Genomic DNA, 27,209 nt, shown 5'->3' with positions numbered 1-27,209 from the left:
ATACGGCCACCTCTTGCTCCCTTTGCTCCTCTCTGACTCCGATCTTGGCAAAGGCCTCACGCCCACCTTCTGTCCCAGTTCCTTCTTCAGTTCTACTGGCCTCCCGTCTGGACCTGAGCTGAGGCAGGCAAGGAACCAAGAAGAAGGGATTACTGGAGAACGGGCCTGACCCATTCAGATATCAAGCATTTCCATCTACCCTCCTGTTCTGTTTACAGCCTCCCTTCACTAAGGGCTCTAGCTGGTTTCAAAAGCTGGCCCAAACTGTGCCATTCAGTTCTGCCACCTGAACACAATGTCCACACGAGTCCTGCAAACTGCCAGCAACCCCGTTTTCCTGATGAAAAAGGAATAGGCCCTGTATAAAAGGATTAAATTCATGCTCAGAAAATGAGCCTTTGCGGGGGGTGGGGGGGGAGGAAGAAAGCTAACCTTGGGACTCCTGGTGTGGTTAGTGGATAGAATGATGGACTAGGCCTCTGGAGACTAGGGTTCGAATCCCACTTGGCCATAGAAACTCACTGATGTGTGTGTGGAACTGGTAAAACTAATCCTTAAATATCTCACTTACCTTGAAAGCCCTATTAGGATCACAATAAGTCTGACTTGACAGCACAGAACACACACACAAGCTGATCTGAAATTATTTTTACCTATTTTTCCTTTCAATATGTATTCAATATGTATCCAATGCTCTATGTCACTGTGGGCTAGTATAAAGGAGCCCATTCAGAAATTCTCTTCAATGCAGAGATAAGTGCCTCAGCAACTTTCCCACAAACTGTTTGAAAACAATACAAGGACAGCTCTCCTTCTCTTCTCCTGGCTGGAGAGCCAAGGAGATGCAGAGGAAAGAGATAAGGGGGAAAGTGCAACAGCAGGAAGCTTAGAGATGTAAGGAGCAAACTGACATTTTTGCTTGGAGAGATAACGGACAGAAGCGCTTACTGAAACTTAACTCTTTGTTCTCTTTGTTTTCAAAATACTAAACACTTTACATTGTATCCATGTATCCCATATAATCAGTACTCTTCTGGTGTTTATATGAACATGTCACAATTCATCACAAGGCTGCAGCCAGACTATCAAGGTTGCTCTTGAACAGTTTGTTCAAGTGACTGAGACACTCAGTCTAATGATCTCAGCTTGTTATGGGATGAAACCCCTATAAAGGCATGCTCATATTTTTTATCTTATTGAAATTAATTGATCTGGGCAGGGACCCCTTTTCATCTCTGCTCTGCAGAGTCTCTCTATCCTTTTCAATAAACCAAACCCTGTATTTCAAAAGGCAGTCCTGCGACAGGAACAAACTAAGATTTTGACTACAGAATCTTCACCCAGTTCCTCATTCACTCGTAGCAACTTGCCCTCTTGCAGGGCTGATAGGAAATGATCGTTCTGGCCTCTCGGGACACAGGCAGTTAAGATTTACACTTTTAAGTAAATTCATAAGAAGGAAGCCACATTCCAAAAATGGTTGCCAGAAAATGAGATGCTGAATTTATAGGGTTTTGATTCTAAGTTGCCAGAACTGCAGCATTATAGTTTTGGGAATCAAACATGACACAACAGTGTTCAGACCGAACTCTCATTTTCCAGGGAGGAGGACTAGCAAGAACTCTACGCTGTCCCATACATACAGCATTCCATATTTTGGCTTGGATGACCATTTGGTGCATGAAATTAAGATATAGGGTGGCATGCCCCCCCTCCGCTAGGGGCTGATTGCTTTGAGGGCACTTTGAGGGCCCTGGAGCTGTTCCCCAAGAGCTCCACCAGCGCCTGCCTCTTTCTTCTTCAGGCCCAAGTCAAGGCATAGATTCTTGGAGAGGTGAAGGGCACCACTGTGACATTTGGCCAAGAGGGTCAAGGAAGAAGGGAAGGCCTTCACCAAAACGGCAGGATCCCAAGTTGCCTAAAAGAGGGAGTGATAAGACCAGTGTTGAGAAAGTCCATCCTGACCCTCTACTCTCCCATCCCCAAGCAAGTTGGTTGAGCAGGTGGCGGCTTCCCGGTTCTAGAGATTCTCAAATGGAATTGATTATCTAGATCTATTTTAATGTGGCTCCGAGACAGAGACAGCTTCAGTTGCTTTGGTGGATGACCTACACTGGGAACTGGAGAGGGAAAGTGTGCCACTGTTAGTTCTACTGGCCCACTCAGCAGCTTTCAATACCATCACTCGGGGCATCCTTTTGGGCAGCCTATGTAGGACAGGACTCAGTGGCACTGTCTTGGGGGGGGGGTTTCCAGTTCTTCCTGGAGGCTGATTTCAGAAGCTGAATCCAGACAAGGCAGAGGTGCTCCTAGTCATCTGAAAGGTGGATCAGTGAATGAAGGTCCAACCTGTGCTAGATGGGTTACGGTACCTCTGACAACCCAGGATCTCATCTTCGGCGTGCTTTTAGATTCATTTCTCAGCCTGAATGCCTGGGTCTTGTCAGTGGTCAAGAGCGCATTTAGACAGTTGAAGTCAGTGTGTCAGCTGCGCCCATTCCTGGAGAAGTCTGACTTGGCTACAGTGACATGCAACATCTTCGTGGCCTCCTGACTGGATTTCTGTAATGTGCTCTATGTGGGGCTGCCTTGGACAACTGTTTGAAAACATGAGTTGGTCCAAAATAGTGCAGCCAGACGGCTGCACTACAGACTGGGGCCAGTTGCAGGGAGCAGGTCATTCCCTTTCTACTACAGCTTCACTGACTATGAGCTCATTTCTGGGCACAGAGTGGTGTTTTTATCCTACAAAGCTCCAAGAGGCTTGGGTCCAAGCCGTCTAAAACACTGTATTCTTCAATACAAGTCCGTCAAGGTTTTGAGATCCGCCATTCTTCTGTTCCCAACACTTTCAGAAACCAGTTTGGTGTGGACTCAGGTGGGGGGGGGGCTTCTCTGCAGCCAGCCTGGCCCCAGAGCTCCTGGCCCAGAGACATCAGATTTGCCCCACCTCCACCTCCCTTCTTATTCTTGGAGCAGGCAAAGACTTTTTATTCAGTCATGGCTGGTCTTTTGACCGTAATAAAGTTTTATCTATCTTATTCAGTCAAGTTGTTGTCAACTAAAGGTTAGGGTTATATAAATAATTTTAAAAATGCAAAATGAATATAATTAAAATGAAATGTTCGCAGTTTCATTGTACAGTATTTTACTTTTCTACTCTTTAACTGCATTGTAAGCCATGGTGGATTCCAATTCTGGGGGAAAAGATACAAATAAATAAATCAGCTAGCTTTGATTGCCATGATCCTGAAAAACTGATGGGCTTCCTCTTGTGTAAAAACTCTCAACTCTACTAGAAACTCTCTGGTAACTGTTCTGTCTCTGCATCCACTTTAGGCAAGGAGCTTGCAGAGAGACAGAGAGAAGTGGTTTGTGGCTGCTACTCTCCCCCCTCCTGCCCTCCCCCAGACAGGGGAGACTCTCTAAACACTAAACCTACATTTCCCCCAAATTGCTGCCAGATCTTTTAAGGTGGATTGGCTTTCATCTCTTGGGGCCTGGCTCTTTAACTGTGGGACTACCTCTGTTCTTGCAGGATCATTTACAGTTGTAATGCTGGGGTAAGGATGTGGGAAGGTGGGGTAAAAGAAAGAAGGAAATTCTACACGGCTGTTTCCTGGAGGACGAAGCAAGGTTGTCTTCTGTGGCTTTGGACAGCAGGACTCAAAATAATGGGTTCCAAAGTACATATAAGAAAAGAGATTCTGAGTAAACTTTAGAAATCATTTACGGATGCTAATGCTGTTCAGCAATGAGATAGATGGGTTCCGCATGCTCATGGGAACGTGCTCTGGAGCGCCACCCAAAACCCATTCCCTTACTCTGTGTCTCTGCTGAGGATTCACAGGGCACTCTCTTGAGCCAGCCTCTCTGCCTCCAGCTCTACAAATCACAAACTGGCAGAAGGCAGCCGCAAACAGGCTCACTTCTCTTCTCCCTCCCCTACCATCCCTGTGGGGCAGAGCAGAGACCCAGCCAGTACCATCTGCCTCTCTGCCCATCTGCCACAGTCCCAGGACAGGATCTCCTCTCTGCCCTCCCACACTGGTGCCTGGGGCACCAACCTGTCACTGTCCCTCTGAGGTGCCTTGAAGAGCTATGCGTTTCTGACAAAAAGAAGACGACGACGAAAAAGAACTGTGTTTGGGAAACAGTACAGAGTGACCTCCATCCAATGATCTATTTTGATGCAGGTGCGTGCTGTTGAGTGGGGGTGTCAGCTGCTAGTCACGGCTGATGTGCCATGTGAGGAATGTGCTCCTTGGTCTACATGGAAATAGCTCTGCAAAAAGTCTGCCAAAAGCCTGACTGCTCCCAACTCATTGTTAAGCCCACAGCTTCAGCTGGGCCTCCTGTTCCCTGGGCAAGCAGCTTGAGCATCACTGCTCCTTCTCAGTGTTCTTGCCTGCTTCCATTATTTTCCAACCCTGCTTAGCCGTGGGTCTTCCCAAGGTGACCCTGCCTCTCTGCTGCTGACCTGCTGCCTGCCCACCTGGCCGGCCTTCCAAGGGGCTTTCTCCCTGGCCCCTTCCTTCCTTCCTTCCTTCCTTCCTTCCTTCCTTCCTTCCTTCCTTCCTTCCTTCCTTCCTTCCTTCCTTCCTTCCTTCCTTCCTTCCTTCCTTCCTTCCTTCCTTCCTTCTGTGCCTCTGTGCCCTTTTGACCTCCCATCCATTAGGAGGCTCCACCAGACAGACCAGCTACATTCAAGAAATTTTTGTGAAGAAGGGGGGCCCTTGGCAAAAGAAACACCAAAACTCTTTCAGAACCTTAAAAAGGAGCAGTGTGGCAGAAGCTCTCATGGACGTGCTGAAGAGGTGGGGTTTTGCTCTTTTGGCTATCGTAACTTTCAGCCATTGTAACTAACAGAGTAGACCTTGGGCCTAGATGGGTGGGGTATAAATCTAATAAAATAAATAAAAGTAACTTTACTTCTGGGTGGTGGGGGAGGAGAGAATAAGCCTGTTACTTTGCTGCAGTTAGAAAAGGGCAGGGCTGTTTCACTCTTTTACGAACAACAAATTTTGCCACAAGCCTTCATGGACTGCAGCCCTCTTCATCAGATGCACTTCTGGAGCCAAACAAGACAAGTGTGTCCATCTTCCCTGACAGCCCTTCAAATATTTGAAGACAGTCATTATGCCATCTTCCAGCCTTCTCTTCTCCAGACTATACATGTCCAGTTCCCCCTCATAGGGCTTGGTTTCCAGATGTTTTACACCCTGTTGTCCTCTGGATGCAGTCCAGCTTCTCAGTGCCCTTCTTAAACTGTGGTGCCCAGAACTAGACATGAGATTCCAGGTGAGCTCTCACCCAAGCAGAACAGAGCACAGCAGTACTGTCTGGGAACTACATATACTGTACTTCTGTGGATGAAACCTAGTACAGTACTGGCTTTTCTATGCTGCTGACTCATATTTATCTTATGGTTGACGAGGAACCCTAGATCCTTTTCACAAGTACTACAGTACCATGTTTTCCCGAAAATAAGACAGGATCACAGATAGGCGGGATACAAATTAAATAAATAAATAAATAAATAAATAAATAAATAAATAAATAAATAAATAAATAAATAAATAAATAAAATTATATTAATTGATGCTCCAAAATGCATTAGGGTTTATTTTTCAGGGGATGTTTTATTTTTTCCCATGTACAACCATCTACATTTATTCAAATACAGTCATGTCATCTTCTTCTGGTTGCTGCACAATAGGGGAGGGCAGGGTTTCACTTAACTGGGGCTTAGGTTTGGGGTAGGGCTTATATGACAAGCATCCTGAAAAATCCTACTAGGGCTTTTTTTTTTCAGGTTAGGTCTTATTTTCTGGGAAACAGGGTACTGCCACACCAGCTGTCTCTCATGCTATATTTATACATCTCGTTCTTCCCACCTCAGTGCAGGGCTTTACATTTTAGAACTTGCTTTGTCTCTTTTGCCTCCATCTCCAAATCCATCAAGATCCTTTTGAATTATGATTCTGTCTTCTGGATTATTAGCCATACCTTCAAAATTTGTGTAAACTACAGATCTGATGAGCATCCCTATCCCTCATTCAAGTCTCTTATAAAAATAAGGAACGTAATAGAGGTCCAGGAGAAGAACCTACAGCAACTCGCTTGTACCTTCTCTCCAGGATGACAAAAATCATCAGCAGCCACTTGTTGGACCTTCAGCCTGACCTTCAGCCACACATCCACCTACCAGTAACATTCCCCAGCCCACTTTCTATCAGCTATTTAATTTAATTTTGTTTAAAATATTCACATGCCACCTTTCTCCTAAAGAATCCAAGGTGGCTTACAGCAGAGGTCATCAAGCCCCAGTCTGTGGCCCAGTGACATTCTGTGGCCTTTGAAGCTGATGCGGACCAGGGAGTCAGACCTCCTGCCCCCCCCCTCCACATACACCTCAATTTTTCATTTGAGATAAATGAAAATTCCTCTGGAATGCCATTACTAAAAAAGACCTGTACCTAATCATCATCACATCACTTCAGTTAGCAGAGGCATTCCAAGCAGATCTCTAAAGATGATGATCTTAAGGTTCATGTGGGATCGTAAGGCACGAGATGGTCTTTCAGGGAAGAACATATACTTAAAATGATTGGATTACACGAAACAGTATGGAACTGACTTATTCTAACTGCAATAACTGCATATACAAATGCACTACTGACTACATGATGGACTCTAAAAGCTAACTGAATACGGGCTGAATAAGTGTGTGGGAAAGATTCTTATGCAGAAAGTATGTCTCTCTCCAAAATCTGAGGCAGGGAGGGAACAATTGGTTCCTGTTGGATTGATTGACCATTGCCTTGGCCTAGAAAGGTCCCTCCCAGCCAAAACCTCTTAAAGGCAGCCTATGAAGGTTGATAAAATCAAAAACAGCCAGAACCTGTCTAAACGGCAGGGAAGAGAACAGGATATGGCCCCCATTCCAGACAGAACGTCGCCAGAGGCTGAAATCTGTTAGTGTTCCAGGGACATGATTCAGGCTGTGCCTTAGCAATGAGACTTGCAAAGGGCTCCTGCTAGCCAATCACAAAACACACCCATCGGTGTGCATTCACGGAGATCACAAAGAAGAAGCCATCTTCTAATCATAGGCTATCTAGAATGTCCAGTTTGGACCTCCCTGCAGCCTAAATACCTCGTTCCTCTTTGAGCCCTGTTGGCAACGTGAAGTGACCTAGATGCCTCTACTAGAGGGATTAGGGCCACCTTCCCAAACAAAGGAAGGAGCCTCCATCCACCATCACAGAAATGCTGAAGGCGCTCAGTGGGCATATAGGAAAGCAAGAGGGAAATCCTGCATCCTCCTCCCGAGATCGCAGTGGGCGAAGCATATAAAATAAAGCAAACAACCTTTGAAAAAGTGGCTGGAGGAGTAGGGTGGGGAACCCCAGTGGAGAATATTAAACTATCGGCAAGGGATCTGTCAGGACTGCAAATGCTCCGGGGGACACAATCTAACTTGCCAAAGATCTTGATAAAAGGGGAACCGGGTTAATAATAAGACGCAGAAATTCAATGAAGGCGAGACGGAAAAGGATTTAGGAGTGGGCTGGGAAGGGAAGCTTTGCACAAAGATAACATGTGGGCTAATTAGCTGTGGGCATCAGACTGAAAAAGGTTGTAAGTGGATTATGGGACACATGCCGCTCCCCCTCCCTCCTTGCTCAAATCCCCAGAGAACACACCAAGGCAGCCCAATTTCCATGCCAAGCAAACTAAACAGATTAAAATATGCACACTTTGTCCCATTTCCCCCTCAACATGCAGTTTTTGAATAAGGTTTACCTCTTCAGAGATGGACAAAATTAGCTGAAAGTGCATCCCTCATAAAGGAGTGCTTTGGTATTAAAATAACACATTGACATTTGGCAGAGATTCTTTCATGTGGCAGAGAAGTACCTGGGCCAGTCACAATAAAAGCCATTCTGCTTTTTAATTCCTTTTCTCTCCTTCCCCAGACTGAACTAGAAAACACTCCACATTAGGAATCCTCCAGTTTTACTCCAGGAAAATTCAATTCACACACTATGTTCTCCACGGTGGCGGGGGGGGGGGGGGAGGGGAAGAGCGTATACACATCAGGTGCCCCTGCATCACTACCCTCCTCTGGCCCCTCCTGCTAAGGAATACAGGAAGACCTGTGCCAAGTTCTCCCCTCTCCCATCATGGCCAATGAAGAGCTGGAGGTAACTTAAGGTGCCTCCCTAAGGCAATGCTTATTGATTCCCCCCCCCCGCCCATTTCCTGCCTTAGTTCAAGCATGGACTGACTTCCCATGACTGTGTGCAAAGGAACCATGGCATGCATGTGTGAATCAGATTTTTAAAAGAGATCTTAAACCCCCTCTACATTCACCACCACATTTCTGAGGCCACCAGGCCAAAACGCATGGCAACTGGGTAATGCCTGATTTTTAGGTTATGTCACCACGATATGGAAAGCCCTATTCCAGTAGTCGGTTGTTTACACTTGACAGGACCCAATTCAAAGAGTTGGTTGACATTTAGAGCCCTACAAGCCTTGGGGACTGGCTATCTCAGGTATCACTCATCTCATTATGAATCTGTCTAGAACTTAAGATCTTCAGGAAGGGCTCACTTGACGGGCACACAGAAAACAGCCTTTTGTTGTGTAGCATTTAAACTATGAAGTATTATCCTCTTAAACTGGCAATCAATTCCCACTCTTGTTGCTTTTAGGATGGATGTGAAAACACATCTCTTCAAACTGGCCTTTTAAAGTGGTTTATTACTACTGCGAAGCTCTTAATTGTTTATTGCTATTTTAAAGGTTTTATTGTTCATCTTGTTTTTGTTGCTGTTATGTGTCATCAAGCAGTCTCTGACTTAATGGTGACCATATGAATGAGAGAGCAACCTCTTAAATATCCTATCATTAACAGAGCTGCTCTAATCTGTGTTACACCTGTTTTTTATTTGTTTCGGGTCTGGTGTAATGATGCTTTTCTTCTGCTTTGAGCACAACTGGTTTTTATCAGGAAGGAAGGTGGGATCGGTGCTTCTGCACAGTTCAGCTACTGTACTGTAAATACTGTAAATTCTTTTCCCCCGTCCTGTTGCACTATGGATTTTTGGATTAGCCTAAGCCTTCTTAAAACTTTGCAGCCAATTAAGATAAATCTCAGAAAGCAGCAATAGCCCTGACACATATAACAGCAATAAGATGAAAAGAAAAAATAACAAAAGCGACCACGGCACCTTAAAGACCAACTGGTAGGTACACTTGTTAAAGTAGAGGCTTCCTTCCACTCATCCATGCACAGGGCTTGAGCCGAGACTGCAGGGTCAAAGGGAAGGAAGGGGCCTTTGATGCCACCAGGTGCTCAAGGGGGTTCTGATGCAAGAAGCTGAAGTTCAGTACTCAGATTCTGATACTGGGATCGACCCCCCCCCCAGTTCAACTTGTTTTTGTTGCTGTTATGTGTGCTGTTATGTGTTTTTGTTGCTGTTATGTTATGTGACTCCTTCTCTTTTGGGGGGTCGATCCTTGCCGCAAAGAGTGAGGTCCGCAGCTTGGGGATACACCTGGACCTGGCGCTTTCCATGGAAACCCAGGTGGTGTCCGTGGTCCGTTCTGCCTACTTCCATCTATGGCAGATTGCCCAGCTGCGACCATATCTTGATGGGGGGGGCCCTCACTACTCTAGTCCATGCACTCATAATCTCGAGATTAGACCATTATAATGCACTCTACATGGGGCTGCCTTTAAGGTTGACGCGGAAACTCCAAGGGGTCCAGAATGCGGCAGCCAGGCTTCTAAGTGGGGTGAGGAAATATTAGCATATCTCCCCCACTCTGGCTGCCTTGCACTGGTTGCCCATTCGTTTCCGCGTTGACTTTAAAGTGCTTATGATTACTTATAAAGCCCTAAACGGTTTGGGACCTCAATATCTGGCAGATCGCCTTCTCCCACCTAGATCTACCCGAATCACCCGTCATAGCCAGCAGGGACGGCTGAGGGGCCTGACGACGAGGGAGGCCCAGAAGGAGAAAACAAGGAACCGGGCCTTCTCAGCGATTGCCCCTCAGCTATGGAACACCCTTCCAACCGAAATTCGGCTGGCATCGTCGCTGGGTGTTTTCAAAAGCCAGCTAAAAACTTGGCTATTTGAACAGGCCTTCCCTCCAGTCAATTAAGTGATTTCTATTCCTAGCTTCTTTTTTTCTTTTCCTTCATGCTATTCCAATCTTGGCAACATCTTGGTCGGAAATCCACTGCTTAAATTGTAAATGTAATTATAATTCTAATTGTAAATACTGAAAAATTTTATGATTTTATATGTATATATTAATATGATTTAATTGGAAGCCGCGCCGAGTAGACATTGTCTAGAGGGGTGGGGTAAAAATCCAATAAATAAATAAAATAAATAAATAAATACTAAAATAGGCCATCTCCCTCCCCCATGCCAGATATTTGGGATTCCGGGGTAAAACTTTGACACGATAATTTATTTATTTATTTATTTATTTATTTATTTATTTATTTATTTATTTATTTATTTATTTATTTATTTATTTTATTTTATTTTATTTTATTTTATTTTATTTATATCCCGCCTATCTAGCTGATCAAGGCCACTCTAAACACAGGAAGACCTAGCCTTTTCTGCTCCATCCACAAATCACAACCACTCTGTTGCAGCAAAAAGAAAAGGTTTTAGGGGTCCTGAAAGATTTAGTGTAGGCATCCTACAGTCTCAAGAGACTATGGTAACGTGCTCTGAATAGAGGTCTTGGAACAGCGTCTAGTGTGGCTCAGAAGGCTTAGAACGACAGGTGACCTACCTTGAGTGGACCTCTGCGAATCGCACCCTGGGTAATCCGTGCACGCCCGGAGCCTCATCAGAAACTCTAGAGCTTCTGCCATAGCAAAAAGATACATTAGAACAGACCCCTCCCCCTTGGTATATGTACCTTGGTGCCAAGGCTCCCCCTTGAGTTATGTCAACCGCCGCATACAAGGAACAGGGGAGGCCGGGTCGGGATGTGTGAATCACAGAGGTCCACTCAAAGAACTACAATGACAGGTAGGTAACCTGTCCTTCTTCTTCGTGGCCTCTGTGAATCACACCCTGGGTGACTAACAAGCTATCTTACCTGGAGGAGAGTGTCACGCCAAGGTAGATGACATCACAGTGCATCCAAAAGCAGCAGCAGACTTTTGCCGAACGTCCAATCTGTAGTGGTTGATGAATGTGGACGGCTGTGACCAGGTGGCAGAGGCGCAGGTGTCCTGTAGGGAAACGCCTCTAAGAAATACTGTAGAAGTCGGCAACGCCCTGGCAGAATGAGGGTGGATACTCTGTGGCACTGGAACTCCAGCAAGCTGATAAGCCAGCTGGATGGTGAAGGTAACCCATTTGGATACCCTCTGTGAGGTGACCTGGAGGCCTTTAGCAGGAAGCCGATAGCTGACAAAGAGTCGCGCTCAGTGCCTGAAAGGTTGAGTACGGTCTAAATAAAAAGCAAGAGCCCTTTTCACACCCAAGGTTACGAGGATCTTTTCTTGTGAAGTAGATGGAGATGGAAAAAAGAATGGAAGAACCAACGGTTGGGAGAGGTGGAACTGGAAGACAGCTTTGGGTAGAAAGGAAATATCTGCAGATTGTCTGACCTTATCTGGGTAGAACTGGAGATAAGGGTAGTCAGATCTCAAGGCTGCCAGTTCGCTAGCACGTCGTGCTGAAGTAATAGCCACGAGGAATGCTGTTTTGAAAGTAAGGAGCCTGAGGTTGATCGACGCAAACAGAGCCTTTGTACGTTGTGGCAGGACCAGCGTTAGCGACTACTGAGGTGGTGGTGGACGCACATCTGGATATATATGTGGCAGTCCTTTAAGGAAACACTTTAGAGTAGGATGTCTGAAGAATCGAGCTGCAGGGGAAGCTGGTGGCTGAAGAGCAACAATCGTGGAAAGATAAACCTTGAGAGATGAAAGAGAGAGACCTTTGGTTTTCAGCTGTAAGAGAAAACAAAGGACCGTAGCCCCCCCCCAAAAAAAGAATTGATGGATGGAACTGAGGCTGTAGCAGTAAATGACTGAAACTTTTCCCATTTATACATACAGCCTTTCTTGCTGAATATTTCTTTGCCTGCTGAATGACATTCATTAGGGAAGCAGAATCCTCCATGCTGCCAGGTAAAGAGCTGGAAGATCTGGGTGGAGGATTTAATTGTTGTTTTGTGTTAGCAGCTGCAGCAGACAGGACAGGTGATATATGTCGGACGACAGGTGATGAAGGACCAAGAACCATGGCTGCCATGGCCACCATGGTCTATGAGGATAGTGTGGGGCTTGTCCTGCTAAAGACGGACCACCACTTTGTGTAGGAGCAGGAACGGTGGAAAAAGATAAGTGAGTGACTTGGGTCAATGGCCTACAAATGCATATCCATGGGAGTTTTTTTCCTACTCCTGTGCGGGAATGATAACATTTGTACTTCCGGTTGTTCCTGGAGGCAAAGAGGTCTATTGTGAGTATGCCCCAATGCTTGCACAGTGAGAGAAAGACTGATTGGTCGAGTTCCCACTCGTGGGCTTGAGACTCCTTGCAATTGAGAATGTCCATGAGGTTCTTATCCTGACCTGCTATATGCATTGCCATGAGGCATATGTGGTGGGCTAGGCACCACTCCCAGAGGTTCACAGCTAGATAAGAGTAGTCTTGGAGAATGGATACCTTCTTGCTTTAGAATATAGTACTGTACATTGTAGTCGTATTGTCTGTGGCTATCTGAACCATTTTGCCACTAAGGTGATTTTTGAAGGCTTTGCAAGCTTTTACTACTGTTAGCAACTGCAGCTCGTTCATATGGAGCAATTTTTCTCTTTGTGACCATTGTGCATGAATCCGTAAGGATTGGCAGTGAGCACTCTAGCCGGTGAAGCTGGCATCTGTGGTAACTTGGATCTGTGGCCGTGGCTGTTGAAAAGGCCGTCCCATCAGATTTTGGGCAGAGTGCCACCAAGTCAGCTGGGAAGCGAGTTCTGGAGTGACTCGCAACAACATATGTGGTGGGTCTGTAATGGGGTTGAATGAAGCCAGGAACCATGCTTGAAGTGACCTCATTTTGAGGCGAACATGTTGGCCTACTGAGGTCATGGACGCCATAGTGCCCAGAATATGTTGGACTGTCAGTGCAGATACAAGCATGTGGGAAGTAAAGGCACTGAGTAAGATCAGTAAGTTGGTACGCTTGTCCGTTAGAAGGAAAGCCCGAGCGTGTCTTGAATCCAGAACTGCTCCCATGTAGTGAGCTAGCCTTGCGGGCTGTAATTTGGATTTTTGCAGGCTTACTGCCAGGCTGAGATCCCTGAGGAGGGACAGGGTGAAGGAGATGTTGCGTTGCACTTTGTGGCGTGAGCGAGCCACAAGGAGCCCCAGTCGTTGATGTACAGAAAGCTGTGGATCTTGTGAAGTCTGTGGTATGCTGCCACAGGTGTCATGCATTTGGTAAAGGCACGGGGGGGGGGGCTGTTGCAAGTCCAAACAGAAGTCTTTTAAATTGAAATGCATGAGCTCCTAGTTGGAAGCAGAGGAAAGGCCTGTGAGAAGGGTGGATGGAGGCATGGAAATATGCGTCTCTGAGATCTATTACTGCGAACCAGTCATTTCTGCATAGCAGAGGGAAGACGGACTCAAGAGTAACCATACGGACCTTGGTGGTAGTGATGTACTGATTGAGCACCCTGAGGTCGAGAATGGGTCTGAGACCTCCGTCCTTTTTAGTGATGATGAAATAGTGAGCGAAAAAGCCTTTGCTTGCTTGATGTGACGGTACTGATTCTATTGCGTCCTTGAGTAATAATGACTGGATTTCTTCTTGCAGAGTTTGGGACAGAGGCATGGTGATGTAGGATGGAGGAGGAAGCTGGTGGAACTCTATGTGGTGATGTCTTGCCACATGGATAGGTGCTTCCAGAGGGCAGGAAGGAGGTTGCTTTGAGGTGGTACCAGAGTCTCGGCTGGCTGGATGTCAAACGTGCTGTTTGTGTTTGCAGTCATTGTGCCTGGTTGCCATCTGTTGACATGGTTTGGCTCGATAGGGTTGCTGTTTGTAACAAGGCATGAAGGATGTCTGCCTTTGGGGTTCTTGTTGGAATTTCTGGTATGAATTGTAAGGGCAATGCCATTGGGTACACTAAAGGCGCTGTTGGTAAGTAGGTTAAATATCCCAGTGTCTGGCTGCTGTCCTTTTCTTTTGGACGTTTTCAAGAATACTGTCTGTCTCCGCATTGAAGAGTCCTACAGCATCGAATAGGAGGTCTTCGATGCATGTGCATGCATCTTCCGCAAGGCCAGCGGTTCTAAGCCATGAAATAAAGCAAAATGCAACAGAGGTGGCCATCGGTTTAGATGTGGCGTTGACCGTGTGTCTGGTTGATAACATCTGCTGTTTTGCCACCAAAAGGCCTTATTGTTGAAAGGTTTGAGCAAGTACTTTCTTGTCCTCTGGGACGGCATCAATAAAGGTAGACATATTGTCTCACAGAAAACGTTGATAGGCACCCATAGCTTCTTGATAATTGGCAACACTCATGGTAAATGTGGCAGAGAAGTACAGCCATCTGCCCATAGAGTCAATACACCTGCTATATTTATTGGGTGGTATCAGTATTTGCCTGGGTTGAGAGCAAGATTGTGACTCTTCGACAAATATAGAGTAAGGCGCCAGTTGTTTTTGTAAGAAAAAAGTGCCTGGGTTGTGCATCTGATAGAGGCTGTCGATGCGTTTCGACACCGAGTGGGAGGACGCTGGCTTGGTCCAGGAGCAGCGTGCTGTACTGAGAAGGGATGGTAGCATGGAAATATGGACTGGTATGGTAATGTACTTAGAGATGGGGTCATAGAGGTGATCTGCTGGTTTGGTTGTGAGTCTATGAATTTGGAGGTTGAGGGACTTAGCCATACAGACCATTAGCTGGGCGTACGTTTGAAAATCCTCAGCTGGAGATGGAGGCTCTGTATCTGCCAGATCTGATTCTGGAGATGTTAGTAATACTGAAGGCATTTGAGGTTTAGAGCTATGTTCAGACTATTCGGGATCGTGTCATGAGTCTACTGACTGTCAATCGACGTTGACGTCAAGGGGCTGATCCTTGAAGTATCGGTATCAACTTTGAGATGCTGATGTCAAGGGTGCATCTGTGAACAACTGTCAATATCAAGGGTCTTCGACTGGTATCAACATCGAAGATATGCCAGTGAACAGGGGCTGATATAGAGGGTCTTTGATTGCCGCGGAGACCGTGGGTGCGTCCATGAACACTATTAGATGTCGAGGGTCACCGACAGCAAAGGAATCATTGTGTCGGGATGGAGGTTGTTGTCGGTATCGAGATCACTGTCAAGAAGGAAGAGGCATCAATGGACTACACTGTATCAGAGTGGAATAGACAGACACCGGAGATGCTGAGCGGGATGACCACTTGCAGTCTACCTGATGAGCCAGGAAGTAGTAACTTGCTGAAGCTGAAAACATGCTAGGAGCCAAGGAATATTGGTCGGCTTGGTTGGACCTATTCGGTGCTGGTGGATACGTGGTGCCAAGCATCTCAGAACGATCATGACGATAGGATCGCTTCAACCCAAGCCTCCATAGGAGGGGCAGCATGTTGTGGCCGCGCTCTAAGACCAGGAAAACCAGCTGGTCGATGATGTTTAGCGGGCTTTTCTGTCGGGCACCAATCGGAGCAAAGAGCATCCCGATGATGGTGCTGAGCATACTCCATTTCCGCGTGTGAGGGCAAGCGGATGCTCTTAGAGGGTTGATGCCTTTGCTGATGTGCCGGAGGCCAAGGTGGTAGGCTACAGGGGCAGAGTAGGGTGCAGTGTCTGGTTGAGCTTCAGCGGTTGGTAGGGCAACTGGTGAGGATGTGCTCAAAGAGCCCGAAGATTGATTGGGGCTGTCGGGAGAGGCTGTCAGCTGGTCGACAAGCTGTTCCCATTCGGGAGACTCAGATGAGGTGGAAGTGGTTCCTTGTCTGAAATGGAAGCGACACAAATGAGATCTCTGGACTCTGGTGGCTGCAGAGTCGGGGAGATGGCTGGAAGAGGCTTCAATTTCAAGGACTTAGCCTTCTTTGGAGGCGAGGGTTCAGGCGCCAACAAAGCATCCTCCTGGATGCAGCCTTCGATGTCAAGGATTTTGGCTGTTTAGTTTTGTGAATTCGCAGGACTGTAGAGGTGGAAGGTACAGAATTGGAGCGGGAAGGAGGAAGCACCCGGCGGTGTTTCGCCACCTCGGAGACTGCCTTGTCCATGGCCTTAGCGTAGGATATGGTCTTACAGGGAGGTTGTGCCGTGGGATTAGTTGGCTGGAGAGATTTGTTCTAGAGCTGCAATTTAAGCTGAGAAAGGTGGCTGCGGAGGACTGCATGTTTAAAGTTCTTACTATGAAGACACAATGAGGTTTGATGAGTCTCAAAAGGCATTTTGTGTGGCCATCAGGGAATGGAATCTTATTGTTGCAGGCTACGCAGCATTTAAACGGACCAGAAGAGGCCATGAACTGAAGATCGGTCTAAGGAGTTGGGGAGGGGGAGGAATCGCTTTGGCCTTATGGCCGGAGCGTATTTCTTCTAGTTCTGCAAATATATAATTAAACAATAATTGTTTAAATAAAGGAACGAATATAAAGAATTTAAAAACTTTCCTTTTGTTTTGCTTTCAGTTTCTCACAGAAGGAACTCTCAAGGTGGTGGTTGAAAGAAACCAAAGGAAGAGCCTGCCAAGGTACAGATACCAAGGGGGAGGGATCTGCACTAATGTATCTTTTTGCTATCGCAGAAGCTCCAAAATTTCCGATGAGGCTCCGCGCATGCGCAAATTCCCCAGGGTGTGATTCACAGAGGCCAGGAAGAAGAAGGGTGGCTTAGTGTGGCTGAGAAGGCCTGAAAGACTTAAAGTGTTGCATTTAGCGTAAGGTGAATGGCTTCTTTATTTCCTTAGATGTATTTCTATCTAACAAAGTGCCTCTAATGCAAGTGGGCTGCAGCTGACAGAAGCCAAGACCAGATGAAATGTGCTAGTCAGTCAGAAAGTATGGCTAGATCCCATTGTTTTTACAAACAACGAGCAAGTGGATTGCTGGAAAGGACTGATCCTCACACACCGGCAATCAGCAAGAAACAACAGAGACAAGGCATGTTGCACTTGGTGCCGTAGCAGCCCTATTTCTCTATGCAATAAGCAGATATCAATAATTCATAACTGAAGTTCAAATGATATTTTGTAAAAGAAACCAATTTGAAAAATATTCCTCCTTTTTAACCAGACAGCAAACCTAGAAGGGGGGGGGCACAAAGCCTTCTCTAAAAAGAGCTCTTTGGACCAAGGTATGTGTGTGTATGGGGCGGGGACACCTTCTTATTTTGAAATGACCCATTTTGCTGTTGAGTTCAACCAGCAGAGAAGAGGTTTGATTGTGAGTCTGTTCCACCCAGCTGGCTCACTTGTGTCACTCCCTGTGGCGGCAGCAGGACACACAACATTCCCCTGTGACCCCAATTTTAGTGGAAGGCGGTATCTGTCAAATCCATGCCAAACAGGGAGAAAGACAGATGGGCAAAGGAGAAGGGCAAAGAATAGCCACTCTCTCTCCAACACCAAGTGGGAAGAGAGCATTGCCTCCTGCTTCCAGGCAATTCTGTGCCAACAGCATGGCCCCCTCTCCTTGCCAGGCTCAGGTCTTGCAATGCCAGGGACCAGCTCTTCCACCTGTGCCCACACGGCCTGCCTTTCCCTCTGTCTCATCTGATGGAACACTGGGAGACGCTAGCACAAAGACTGATTTCTCCCTTTTCTTTCAGGAAGGACTGCTCAGAGCTTAGAACGGTTGCTTTCTAGGTGGTGGAGCCACTTTCCACTAGGAACAATTGTCCAGAAAAATCAACCCTCCACTGAAATGTGTCGGTTTGTAAATCAATGAATTTATCTGGCCAGGGAGGAATCTGGGTATTTTTCAGCATATGGAAAACTTGCTTTTTTGGACAAAAAATAACAGCAGCACACCACTCAACATTTTCAAGCCCTGGTTTTTAAAATGCATCCGACAAAAAAACAAAACAAAACTGGTTATTAAGTTGCCATTGGGCTCTCAATGGCTTTTTATCTTACAAATGCCATACAGGTGCTGGAAATCCCCTATGTGCAATCACCAGGTGTTTTCATACTCCCGTGGTGATACAGAGTCTCTCGGAGGGAGCAATGGGAGCATGCCACACACAGCACCCTCCCCCCCCACCCCAGCTGCTCCTGACAGCAGGCGAGCTCTCCTCAAGGGATGCTAGACACTTCAGAGCGTTTTGGGACTCCCAAAGCACACCCCACCCCACCCCAATGCCAGCCACAGATGTCGTTGTCTATATTGCTACACCTAAAATTAACTCCTAAAATTAGGCTGAGTAGGCCCACTGCAATTGGCAGAATTTAAATCTTTAGTGAAACATACACATGCACTCAGATGAAAACAAGCCATCCCTTCCACTTAAGGGTTGGAGGCACCACTTTGCCGCAAGGAATTAAGTACTGCTGCCCAGGGCATGAAAAGGGTATCAGCTAAGCAATTAGTGCCGCTAAGCAATTAGTTTGTTCCCTCCTGATTACAAAAGCGAATTCTAAATGAGATCCTCATCACAGGTGCTTTTATGGGAAGGAAGCTCAGTTACAAGGATGCATCTCTAAAGCATCCAGGAGCGTCTTTCAGTCTGACAACACACAACAAGGCTTTCCTCATGGCAAGCCGAAGACCGGGGGGGGGGGGGGGCGGGGGAGGTCCCAAGCATCCTGTCCGTCTTGTTCCGCCTTTCCACTTCACCACATGCTTCAGGGGGACTTCCATGTGCAAGAAGGATCTTCCTGGAGGGTTGGGCCCCAACTGCAATTGGCGGTTCCATCACCTAGAAGGCTCACCCGAGGCTGCAGGAAGCTGTGGTCAGCCCCTCTGCCCAGCCAAAAGGAAGACCATTCTGCCTCTGCTCACCAAGCAACACCCCTCCCTCCCTCCCTCTCCCCCCCCCCCGCAAGCTGGCAAAGCACCCAGCCTTATTTGCAGAGCGCTTCTGAATTCCAAAAGTCAATAAATGGATCTCGGGCTGAGGGATGGGAGCCAATTAATTCACAGGTCTGACAACGCAGGCGCAAACAGCTAGAGACAGGCAATTGATTATTGTACAGCCTCTAGGGATGGGCCAGAGAATATTAAAAATGAAACCCCCTGGGTTTTGACAGCCACTTTGTAATGAAGTACTAGCCTGAGATGTAATTGGGGGGGGGGGGGATGGGGGAGGGAGAAAGGGAGAAAGAGGGAAGCCACTGACTGGCCAAAAGAATGCAGACATGGGAGAGAAAGGCGGGGTGGAGGGAAGACCTCAGGGCACGAGCTGCCAGTTTGCAGGAGTTCAGAACATTTCTTGGGGTTCAGAAGGCAGCGTCCACTTTCCTTGACCTGAGCCCATCCGAGGCCTACGAGCAGCAGCCTGCCGTCTGCCTGGCTTCTCTCTTCCTCCAACAGCAGCAGCAGATTCTGGGTCTCGCTCTCTGGCCAAACGTTGTGCTACTGCAGTGCAAGCCAGTCAGCCTGTGCCGTGCCTCTTCTCACCTTTCTTCGGCACGAGGCCTCCTGCCCTGAGCCTTGGGGACCGTGGGAGTAAAGCCCAGTCAATGGTGCAGCTGAGGGGGAGACTTCAACCCTACTCCTTCCTTCTCATCTTTTGAAGCCACTTTCCCCACACAGCTGCCTCTTCCCTGACTTCCAAAAGGTCTGCGCAGAGGTGGGAGGGGGAGAAGGAAGAACCCCAAATCTAGACCATCTTAGCTACATCACAGAAAAATTCTGTTTTGTTTTGTTGTGGTTTTGGCAACTTCTAGAATTCTCCTTTTAGCACCGACTGTGCCCATACTGGGAAGGGACGTTTTCCCAAGTTCTGATCTCAGAGAATTAAAAACGCTGGTCTTGGAACTAAACAGAGAAGGCCTTGGTGCATCCCGGAAATCCTGTTTCATCATATTACCATCTTCCTTACTCACGATTTTCAGACATGCTCTTTTGTGGAAGTGTGTACATCCCAGACCCTTCCAAACAAAAACCCTAAAGGCCTAAACCCTTCCCTGGCTGCATCACTCTGGCCACAGAACAAAGGCACATGAAATCCATTCTGGTCCCTGCTCAGCCAAGAAAAAAGAGCCAGTGTAGGAATTCTGTTTGGCAGGGCACCTGCGAATGGCTGCTCCAGATCAGGAGAATAAATTGCTTACATAGAGCTCCCTGAGGGCCCCTTTCCTGAAGAACCAGGTAGAGAAACAATGTTCCCTGGAGCAGGCCAAGAAGAAATACTGTATATATCCTATCTCGGCTCCTCCTCTGGCTAGGAGGAGCCGAGACAGGATATATAACCAGGAATTGCAAAGGAGAAGCCCTGGATGGGTAAGCTCTGTTTGTCACAAGCACACATGCACACACCCCCATACACACACACACTCAACCCCCCCCCCCCCACATACACACACACAGAAAGACACTCAAAGGTGATGCTGGTGCAGCAAGCAGATTTTCTAATTGAAAATACTCTTCATTTCTGGGGCGAGAGCATCCAGCTGTCTTAGTTGGTTGCAGTAAAAGTAATCTAAGGGCTTCTGGCTCTTTAAAAGCTGGCAAGTTTTATTTGGCTTATCCTTCCACGGATTTTAGTCCACTTCTTCAGATGCACTTCATCAGAGAGAAATGATTTTATTGTTTCTCAGAATTTGTTTGTTTTTGTTTCTTTTAAAAAAACCCCACAAAAAATACCAGGATTAGGACTCCCTCGGTCCTTCCATGCAGGAAGGAAAAGAGTAGAGTGGTGCCTCGCAAGACGACGACCCCACAAAACGACAAATCTGCATGACAACGAGGTTTGACAGCCATTGCACTTCGCAAAACAGTGATTCCTATGGGGGAATTTAACTGGATGACAGTTCGGTCTGTTCTTCCCCAGACACTTTTTTTTCCGGGACCGATGCTTAGCAAAAGGACGATTTAACAGCTGATCGGCGGCTCCGCAAAATGGTTTCCCTAGGGTGTTTTCTTTCGAAAGACAGCGATTTAAAATGGCTTCCGTATGGGTGATTTTCACTGGATGACGACTATTTTCCCCATTGGAATGCATTAGACGGGTTTCAATGCATTCCAACGGGGAAACGCTTTTCACAAGATGATGATTTCGCTAAACAGCAATTTCAATGGAATGCATTATCATCGTCTTGCGGGACACCACTGTTACTGTACCTGAGAAACAAGTTTATGTTGTCTGATGCCAAGCAAGAATCCACAGAATTTTCGTCTGCTGGTTTCCTAGACCCTTGTTCCTTTCACTCATCCAGTTCTCCAAGTGCCCCTCCCAATCTCTTTGGCTTTGTCTTTCATTGCTGTAAGCCACCTCAGGTCCTTTTTAAGGAGAAAGGCTGGGTTAAAATATTTTGAATGAATGAATGAGTGTTCCCTGCCCTTTTTGCCTGAGTGCCCCATGCTTGGAGAAGTTGGAACATCAGATGGAACCTGGAACTTCCCACACGCAAAGTGGTGACTTGAAAGAAAAGAGGACAGGTCCTTTCAGGTTGTACAGAAGAACTCTTCCATAAACTGCCAGAAGAAATCTGTATAACCTGACAACAGGCCTTCCCAATGACAACCCATTGTTGGGCTCCCTCACTGCCAAAGAGCTCTGCTTCACACTCTGTGGGAGTAGCACAGTTGCTAAGATCTGTAAGTGATTCTTAGCCACCATATTGGTTCCCCTGAAATAAAACTGAGAGCAAGAAAGGAGGAGTATCCTATATTTTCAACACAGGGCTTGGATATGACAGGCAAGTGGTGGCTCTGCAAGGCAAAACCCCACAGGCTCCAGCAGCTGAGACGTTTCTCCTTGGCCTTTTTCAACAGGTGGGAGGAACTTCCCGGCTCCCTTCCCGGCCAAAGGGAGAAGAAGCCATTCTGCCATAAAAGCAAACTACAGTCCCTCCTGTAATTTCCACCCCATGGGAGACATCCTCTCTTTGGCACCACAGGCAGAGAAGTCCCACAGCCTCCCCACCACCACCGCCCCGCTTTCCTAACAGGAATAACACAATCCAAAGAATCTAACTGGATAATTAATTAACCCTCTTTTATGATACCACTCAGCTCTGCCCTCCATTGAGTCCTTTCCATCTTAGCCGTGTGCATGGGATTTCATAAGAAGTCCTCCCGAATCCCACGGATATCCAGCTACTAATTTATTTCTTTTTTTGAGGACAAGAAAACGTCCCACCCCAGCAGGCCAGTCTGAAGGTGAACAATCTGGCAGTTCCAAGCCCAATTTTACAATTTATGCCTCTTGAAGTTTTGTGGTCTTAAACTACTCATTTAATATTCTATTACTGTACATTTTAACCTCTGTAAAACACCCAGAACAGTGCATGGCACTAATGAGGCGGTATATAAATATAAGAAATAACTAATCATCCAGACCATTTCAGATCTAATCAGGGACATCACTCAAGGTCCTCTTTTGGGGATGGTCCCTGTCTCTACCTGCCCACTTGTCAATAGAACAACCATCTCTTTCTTTCTTCTTCTTCTTTCCTTCCTTCCTTCCTTCCTTCCTTCCTTCCTCCCCCCCCCCCCACTCACACACACACATAATCACACACAGACAGACACAAATATCCTGGGAACAGCTAGACTGTAGCAGGCTCGGTTGTGATGAACATCTTGCAACCCACACAAGCAAGGCATCACGTGGCTGTCTGTGCAACGCTAGGGAAATGCAAGAAGGCAACATAAGCCTGATGCCTGAGCAGGTTTGGGGATGGAGCAGCTGGGAGGACCTTCAGACAGCTCTGGCAGAGGCGACGCTCTGATATAAGAGGGGGAAGAAGGGCTTAAAAAGCAAGAAGTGTAGAAGCATGGAATGCAGTGAGGGAAGGGAGGAAGGAAGCAGAGGAGTCAGCAGGCATTGAGAAGGGTGGCCAGGAGAGGTGGAAGAAGAAGAGGGCATGTTCAGTGGGGATGAGGACACCAGAGGGAGAAGGTGCAAACGGGAACAGATGTAATTAGGTGATGAGTGGCTGAACCATCGTTGCCGCCCTTTATGCCAGGAACTTTCACTCAGCCAGTTTCTTGCTCCTGCTGCCTCCCTCCCCTGACTTCCCCTTTCACCTCTCCTCAAAGACAACCTTTTATGTCAATCGTTTTGCAGGCAATTATTGCACTGGTCCCCCAACCTTAGGTAACCCAGGTGTTCTTGGACTGCAGTTCCCAGAAGCCTTCACGACCAGCTGTGCTGCCCAGAGTTTTTGGAAGTTGCAGTGCAAAAATAACTGGGTGGCCCAAGGTTGGGAAACCCCTGTGCTTCAGGAATGAAGCCTGGCAAAGGGTATCTGCATTGAGATCAGGTTCTTCCTCTGCTCCCCTCCACTGGCTTCCATCTTCTCCCTCCCCTCCCGTCTTTCCTATAAATCCTTAGGGGCAGGGACCCGCTTTCTCAGCTACTGGTGGCATACCTTGCAAATCACCATAGCACCTTGAAGATGCAACTCTCATGTAATTTTGGAAACTAATAAGAAGAGTCAGGCCTGGTTAATAACTGGGATGGAGACCAGACAGGCACAGAAGGGATCTCCAGGGAGGACCAGGAAAGAAGCCTGGCTGGGAACCCTCAGGAGTCATTGCTGCTACCAGTCAGAGTTGGTGATGGTGGGCTACAGTCTCACTCGGTATCAGGATAGATTTCAGTGTTCCTATACGTTTTAGCATCTTGACAGCGCTACAAGAGTTTCACCATATCACCAGCACCACCACTATCATTACCACTGGCACTAGTGCAACAAGAACGGGGCAGCTAATGGTCCCCGTGGAATCTGTTGGAGTGCAGCTTCCATCAGCACCGGCCAGCATAGCCAGTGGTGAGGGATGCTGGGAACTGCAGTCCAAGAACATCTGGAGAGTGACACCCAAATGCAAAACACCCAATTTCACAACAGCATCTGCAACAACACTGCCAGTAATAACTCTGGCTTGTTACATAAGTGCATCAAACACAACACCCCTGAAAGATGGCACAGATGCATGGGGTCATGACTCAGGGAATGTGGCCTGTTCCCTGGGGACAGGGTGCCCCCTGACGGGAGGGATGGAGCGGGTGGCCGGCAGAGTTCTTCTATCCTCACTGGGATTTCCCTGCATCTTTCCTCAAGCTGTCTTTCAACCTGGTGACTCCTTCATGCAACAACACCCCAAAAATTCACCCCAGGCCACAGCTTGCAGGTGTCCGGGTTGCACCTGATAGACCCTAAATTGTAGCCAAAGACCACAAGAGCTGTGAGATGGATCTTAGATGCCAGCAGGGCCTTAGCTATGGAACATGTAAAGGAAAAACAAAGCAGAGAGTAATACTGAACTCATGGAGCAGGCCTCTTACTTTCACTGTGGATGATCAATCAGGGCTCATACAGCTGGGCTGAGGAAGCAGAATTTGACTGATGCTCCAGTTCCTACAGATGTTTACACAGATAACGTCTTAGCCAAATTCTCCTTAGGGAAAATGCTCTCACTCTAGCACTCTGTTGTGGTGGGTTCTTAGGTAAGCTACCCAAAGCTCACAAGGAGAGATGGACCCTCTGATGGGAGATATCAGAAGCATCCTTGATGTGTCAGCCAGCTCTCTTTCCTCTCACCTCTGGGAGGCCACCCACAGCCTAAGGGGGTTCTCTGGGGGTTGGTTGGAATGTGCTCTGTAATTGTATTAAACCAGTCTTTCATGTGCCAGCTGGAAGTGATAGAAGCTGTGGTGCAGCACACCAGGAGGATGGCAGTTGGGAGAGATCTCTTCAGTAAGGAAGGCCCAAAATTGTGAAAACAAGAGTTTGAGAGGCTCCTGGTCAAGGCTGTTTCTGAGCAGAACACCCTTGAGTGATAGAAGGATTTTCCCCACCTTGTTGCACACAGCACCTCTTCTGTTTCAGTGATCTCTTTGCTACAGGATTGTTTGACAGCCAGAAATTTTGCATTCTCAGATTCCCTGCTCTGAAAGCTCACCTCCCTGCAACAAGGTTCTCCCACCACCACCCCATTAACTAACTTGTTCCCTGACATTACATGTGGCAAGATGTCTCCAAATCCCATGGAGTACTACTTCCCCCTCTATTTGACAATGGTGAGGCCTCACCTTGAGTCCTGAGTCCAGTTCTGGACACCACACTTTAGGAAGGAGGCCAACAAACTGGAGCAAGTTCAGAGGAGGTCTACAAGGGGACCAGAAGCCAAGCCCTAGAATGAAAGATGGAAAGAACTGGGCCTGCTCAGCCTGGGGAACAGAAAACTGTAGAGAGATAGGATAGCACTTTTCAAATACTTGAAAAGTAGTCCTACAGAGGAGGGGCAGTATCTGTTACCGATCAATGCAGAGTGCAGGACACGCAACAATGGGCTCAAGTTACAGGAAACCAGATTTTGGCTGAATGTCAGGAAAAATGTCCTAACTGTTAGAACAGTACAACAATGGAGCCCATGATCTCAAGCGATGGCGAGTGCTCCTGCAGATATCCTTCAACTTGGACTACCGTCTTGAGCAGGGGGTTGGACTCGATAGCCTTGTAGGCCCCCTTTCCGCTCTATGATTCTATGTAGATGATTGGAGATGCTTCATTCAGGAGTGTGGTGGAATTGGAGGATCTCACTTTGGTTTATTGTCCCAGGAGTGAAAATGGCATCATGTGTGAATGCATGTTTGTTTTGCAAGTCAAGTGCCGGGAGCTCATCCAGTCCTTGTCTGAACCTGCTATAAAATGGAGGAGTGCAATCTCACTATGTGATTAGGACTTAATGCTATCACGAGTTGTTGTTGCTTTAATAATGATAGCAGCATTTCTAATGGAAATTATTTTTGTTTTTTAGAGCTCTTAGGAGGTGTCGCTGCTCTGCAGGCTCGTACTCTGAGTTATCGGACAGAAGATGCAGAAGAAAGGCGGAAGAGAAAGAAAACAGGAGGACACTGAGCTAAAAAGCCGTGATTTAAAAAGGAAAATGATTTATGCCACAAGAGGTTATTCTTAAAAATAGGCTATTCTTGAAGACAGGACTGTGTCCATCTTTGGGAGAAACATGTCCCATCCTGGAGCTGTGACCTAAGGAAAAAGACAGAGGTGGGCAGCAGCATATGTATGTGGCCTTTTGTCAAATTGGGAAGTGCCACCAGAGCGATACAGGCCCTGAACGCAGATGGTCTGGATATTGAAAAAGTAATCACCCTTCTCTTTCCCCCCTGCAGCTCTTTCTCTGCCTCCCCTCCTATCTCAACCCTTCTTTCCTGGCTAGGAACATTGCAACGAGTCCTTTCTAAACTGGAGCCCAGGGTGGGGGTAGCCCCAGGAAGACTCCAGGGGAGGCTCAGACACATGGAGAGTCCCCAGCTCCCTACAGAACAGCAGGTTGGGGTTGGGGTTAGGGGAGTGGGAGAACAACCCCAATACATTTCGTTCTCTGCCAGGACTCAATACTCATCTTCTCAGGCCCAGCAAAGCCATCGTCTTGGAGATGTATACATTTTCTGAAAAAAGCTAACCACTTTCTCTTCCTCTCCTTCTCTGCCAAACCACAAAATAAGAGGCTACGGGATTTGTCATAATTCCCCAGAACTCCTGCATTTAATTGCTGAGAGAGACTGCCAGAGCAGAAGGCTGGTGGCCAAGGTCACACCCAAGCCAAGGTTAAGTGTGTGCAGTAATTAACAGTCTTTAATAAAAATAATTTTAAAAATCAGATTCATTGATGGATTAAGTTCTGATGACAACAACGGCAAGAAACAGAGAAGCTGATGAGAGAGGAACTATGACAACCATAAATGATGAACAAGGAATTTAGGAGAAATCTGTTCCCCCTTTTCTGTAAACAAGAGCGCTTTCCTGCTTTAATGCTCCTACGAAGAGCATGAAACCAGCAAGGCTTTCTGCCTCTACAAGGGCCCTGGAGACACATCCCTCTGCACTTGCTCAGTGCTGAACAGCTTGCACCTTCTCCGTGGGAACTAATAACCTAAAAAGAGCCAGATCCCTTTAGGCTGTTGTTAAGGCTGCCAGGTCCCGACACATCTCAGCTGGTTATTTATTTGCTCTTGTTACTTCCAAGAAACCATCCCGAAGAGAT

At 47.0% G+C, this 27,209-nt stretch overlaps 2 protein-coding genes and 1 long non-coding RNA gene across 9 annotated transcripts in view; 1 reads left to right on the top strand and 2 right to left on the bottom strand.

The window, feature by feature from the left end:
* Window positions 1-27,209, bottom strand: part of SHANK3 (SH3 and multiple ankyrin repeat domains 3) — a 374,779-nt gene that overhangs the window by 213,905 nt on the left and 133,665 nt on the right. The window lies entirely within an intron of this gene.
* LOC144583276 (uncharacterized) overlaps window positions 1-27,209 on the bottom strand; it is a 266,744-nt gene that overhangs the window by 128,591 nt on the left and 110,944 nt on the right. The window lies entirely within an intron of this gene.
* LOC140707808 (uncharacterized) lies at window positions 418-26,718 on the top strand. Its single transcript, XR_013536993.1, has 2 exons — window positions 418-16,974; window positions 17,860-26,718. It is a non-coding gene; the product is annotated as an uncharacterized LOC140707808 (long non-coding RNA).

This window comes from Pogona vitticeps, chromosome 5, assembly GCF_051106095.1.
Source record: "Pogona vitticeps strain Pit_001003342236 chromosome 5, PviZW2.1, whole genome shotgun sequence".
Classification (NCBI taxonomy): Eukaryota; Metazoa; Chordata; class Lepidosauria; order Squamata; family Agamidae; genus Pogona; species Pogona vitticeps.
This window is presented reverse-complemented; position numbering and strand designations above follow the sequence as displayed.